Source organism: Lactuca virosa, chromosome 2 (assembly GCF_052849685.1).
Source record: "Lactuca virosa cultivar CGN04683 chromosome 2, Lactuca_virosa_CGN04683_v6, whole genome shotgun sequence".
Lineage (NCBI taxonomy): Eukaryota > Viridiplantae > Streptophyta > Magnoliopsida > Asterales > Asteraceae > Lactuca > Lactuca virosa.
In genome coordinates, this window is record NC_136427.1 from 285,523,585 (window position 1) to 285,528,496 (window position 4,912).

At 38.7% G+C, this 4,912-nt stretch overlaps 1 non-coding gene across 1 annotated transcript; it reads left to right on the forward strand.

Annotated features, from left to right (window-relative positions):
* The first annotated feature begins 3,638 nt into the window (after positions 1-3,638).
* On the forward strand, positions 3,639-3,757 carry LOC145161851 (5S ribosomal RNA). The gene has a single exon (XR_013738720.1). It is a non-coding gene; the product is annotated as a 5S ribosomal RNA (ribosomal RNA).
* Positions 3,758-4,912: the final 1,155 nt, after the last annotated feature.

Here is a 4,912-nt window from a genome sequence, read left to right on the forward strand (position 1 = left end):
TTTTCTCCTTCATTTGGTAAGTATCATCACCCTCCTTATGGTTATTATATTTCCTTTTACTCAAATCATTGATTGCTCACACAAATTCCATCCCTTTGGTGTTAGATTCTCGAAATCTTCAAGGCTTCTTCAAGTGTTCTTGAGTTGAACACTTCCCTTCTCCCACACTCATCCACTGAAATCACACAAGGTGAGTTCATACCCCTACATTTTCATGTTTTTTTTATGTTTTAAGGGGGGGAATACAAGTTAAAACACCAAGAACACAACTAAATTCTTCTAACAGCTTTCATCAGAAAAGTTGGACTCTATTCATGGACTGTTTTGGTCAACTTAAACATTTTCGTTTTCAAAACTGTACAAGGTGCAAGTAGTTCAAGTTCTTAGCTTTAAAATGGCTACTTTCACATCTCCATAAGATTTTTCTACAATTTATGGTGATATTTACAAAATTGCCTATCATTTCAAGAACCAATCCGGACCAGTCTGTGATTATGGACGTTTTCACCTAAGTTGGAGGTCACTAAAAATCGTGAGAAAATTTATGAACAAACTAGACTTATTTTCCAAACTCTCAGAATTTACGGATTCTGATTTGGACCTTTGATGATTTTTCTACAAATTTTCTAAGAACAGTAATAGAAATTGTTAACAACAGAAAAAGGCTATAAATTTCATTACACCTTGTAACATGTTGAGCTAGGTGTATATCCTTATGTGAATATATGTTATTGCAAATAAATGACATTTTGTCTTAGTATATAGACATGCATTAGTTAATAAATGGATTTTGATATATATATAGAATATAAAAGATAACAAATTGTTATAATCAAAGTACATCCATTACATACAAACATTTGAATAAACTATGTTAAGTATAGTTTGTGTACATTACCTCTACTACCCTTGGTTTGATAAACTATAATAGGTATAGTTTATGATACTTTACATAACACACTCACACAAAAAGGGTACATTTATACAAAGGGAGTTTCATTACGATAATACACCACAAACAAACATATTAAACCATAATAGATATAGCTAGGTTGCATATACATTTCATACATTTTGATAAGCTATAATAGGTATAGTTTATGTTCATTTACATTACAAAAGGTTTTCATATAAATGGGGTACGAATACAAAGTACCGGGTTTATACAAAAAGGGGTACATTACAAAGTACCGGGTCTTCATATAAATGGGGTACGAATACAAAGTACCGGGTTTATACAAAAAGGGGTACATTACAAAGTACCGGGGTTTTCATATAAATGGGGTACGAATACAAAGTACCGGGTTGATACAAAAAGGGGTACATTACAAAGTACCAGGTCTTCATATAAATGGGGTACGAATACAAAGTACCGGGTTTATACAAAAAGGGGTACATTACAAAGTACCGGTTAATCTTAGTATATTTATAATAGCTCACATTAAGTATTAACAAACATAGAATTTACGGGGAATTCATTGAAATCAAACGAGTTTACGTAGATTTGAACTTACATTATTTTATCATAAGTATAACAAATTACTTGTACACTTCGGTCTTTGGGTTTTAAGACTACTTTACATATTAAGGAAAATATTGGATTTTTCTGGAACAAACACTACTTTTACAAGGAAAAGCTTTTCATAAACTGCCTACAAATGCTTATGAACTCACCAACCTCTGTGTTGACACTTTTTCAAACAACTTGTATTCTCAGGAAATTACTAGACAGGTAATCGAATGCTTTTGAGGATGGGACGTTAAGGCGTCAAACATTTCATATTTTGTCAACAAAATGTAATTGATTTGAATCATGTAAACATATACTTTGGTGTAACCCTTTCAATTATATTTATGATGGTTGTTTTTACTTTGAGCACTATTATACTCGTTGTTGTGATACTACATGAAGTCTTCCATCCCCGGACGTTTCCGCCATCCTTGGTTTGGGGGTGTGACAGATTGGTATCAGAGCATTGTTTATAGTGAACTAAGTATATCGAACCACATAAGATATACAAACTATAAATGCATTGGGACTAAGGTCTCTGATTTAACATTTTCAAATAACTATACTTTTAGAAATAAAAAGTTTCTTATTAAAAGTATACATGCATGCATTCATACTAAAATCAATGTCACAATAACAAGAACAAAAGTATTACGATTGTTGAATATCACAAGTAAGCTTGGGGATGTATGATCAGTCCTGGGAATGGGATAGCCTGATCAACTATGCTGGTCTGAGGAGTGATTAGCATATGCCCAAGAATGGTTGTGATGTGGCAACAAGTCTAAAAACTTACCAACACTACCACAATGAAATACCATAGGGGTATTTGGTGTTACTATAATTGCTTATCTGAGAACTAAATAGATTTTTATCAATAGGTCAATAATCGCTTAGTGGATACATTAAAATTATATGTATCCAGGACGTCATAGACTTAGAATCTGTGGATCTTTGCTTTACTTCCTGTTCCTCGTTGGGTTGTGGACTTAGAGTTAGGGTCGCTTATTCGAAGGTCTATCCTGTCCCGAATACATATAACTAGTATGCACTAAACAAGTATTGAAGTATCTGATAAAGATCATCTTATAATTATCTAATTAGCACGTCTACTTAGTTATTTCTTATATTCCCTTTTCTCACATAAATATCATGGTTGGATTCCATCCCCACGACGACCCGTACTACCCTAACCACGGCAATGCTGGATGGCTCGGAGAGGAGCCAGATAATGATCACCCAATCCCTGTGGATGGTCACCAAGCTGAAGGATTTGCTGATGGTTCTGACTCCGAACCTGAAGTGGAGAACCTACCCCCGATGGCTCTTATTTCGAATCCTAACCCTCGTCCGGCTTTTCAAGGCCCGACGCCTCCTTGAGTAGAATGCTTGGAAACCTGGAGTGAAGAGCAACACCAACCTATGCCGTTTAATGGAGACCGAGGCTTCTACAACATAAGCGAAGGAAGCTCAGCAGACAGAATTCTTCCAATTCTGGTCCGTAGAGTTGCCCGAAACAAGATTCAGGGCAGAACAGCTCTCCATCATATCGCAGAGGTTGATGCAAATGCAAGAATGCATACAATCCGCACCAATCGCCTTGAGCGCACTCGTGAAAGATCTAAGAGAGACCATGAAACCCTGCTGCAAGCACTGGCTGAAACACGAGCCAAAGTCATAGAACTCCGAGTACGCCAGAGGGTGTACGAAAGGCACATGCTTGATATGGAGCGACAACTGGCTGAACTGAGGGTTCACCAGAGGGATGACCGCCGCCAGTAGTAGATGCCTTACTTTCTTTCCCTGTTAAAAAGGAATCGTTTTTCCTATCTAGGTCCTATGTGGCATTTTCTATGAAACTATCTTGTACTGTAGGTACTTTTAGTTAGGCCTTTAGGCGGCCAAAACTTTCCTACTCCGGATGTGATGTAAGACCCTCTACAAGGTCAATTTTCCCAAGCCTGTTACATCTTAAACATCAATGACATTGTCAGTCGGCTAAATTCTGTGTCACTCTTTGTTCAAATACTTCCATCATACTATCATAGGAGTCTATCTGAAACCCACTCTAGTCAAGTTGTTGGACTAGGGTAATTTAGCTCAGGGATCATTCCCAATTCTCTTTCAGGGGTGCGATCATACCAGCACTAATGCACCGGATCCCATCAAAACTCCGCAATTAAGCGTGCTTGGGCTAGAGTAGTACTAGGATGGGTGACCCCCTGGGAAGTCCTCGTGTTGAACCCCCCTGTTTGAACGTTAAACGTCTTGAGACCATTATGTGAACTACTTCTATTCTTTTCTAGGACTACATCATAAGGATGTAGGTCAAACTCTCGAGAACTTATTTCTACTCTTTACTTGTACGATCTAAATACATCTAGGTTCAACCATAATCGCTCACAAATTCATTTTCTTCCCATGTTACAGAATCATGTCGTCATCCGGAAATAGTCAGCCGAACAACGAAACCCCTACCCTTCATATCGATGCAGCTACCTTTCAAGCTGTAGTCTCAGCTGCCGTGACAGCTGTTCTGACTCACCTTAACGCTAACAATGCAAATGTTAGCGGAATGGGTATCAATGATTCCAATCCAAGTGACAACCAAGTACACCCACGAGTAACGAACTGCCACAACACTCCGAACCTCAAGCCCAAGAATAACAGACAAAGGTTCAGGAAAAGAGGTAAAGGCAAAGCACCCGAAGGGGCGAACAAAAGACAACAACCTGTGGCAGCCTTCACGGCCACGACATCTGTACCTCCTACTGTCATCCCTACTGGCATCCCAGTTATCCCTAACCCAGCCAGACCGTATGCTGGCAACCTCCCAGAGTGCAACAAATGTAACTATCACCATCATGGACCTTGTCGAGTAATGCAGTGCTTAAACTGCAACAAAAAGGGACACACCATCAATCACTGCAGGGCTCGGATCCAACACATTACTTCAACCACCAACGTCGAAATTTCTCGGATATGCCATCTATGTGGTGTAAAGGGACATTTCAAAAGGGACTGCCCAACAGAGAAGGGTGACGGGGGATCAGGAGGAGTTTGACCCCAGAACAACAAAGGACCCTACTATAGTATAGGAACGCTTCCCATCAGCTGTATTTTTGTATGCTTCCCAAACTGTCTAAAAACTAGTACAACTTGAGTCTTATCTTTTGCGAGATCTCGTCAGTTAAGGGATCCTCGTGCTGCGTATACTTGTCTTTTGTAGTATACCTAGTTCGCAGCAATAGTCTTGTAGTAAATCTATAATACTGTAACTCTGTTGACAGTTGCACCGTTGTGTTTTGTCTGTAACGCCTTTATGATCAAATCTAGTGCCTTTATTTCCAAGTGACTCCGATTTTTATCATACAACTGGAGACCATCCGATCCTCACAATAC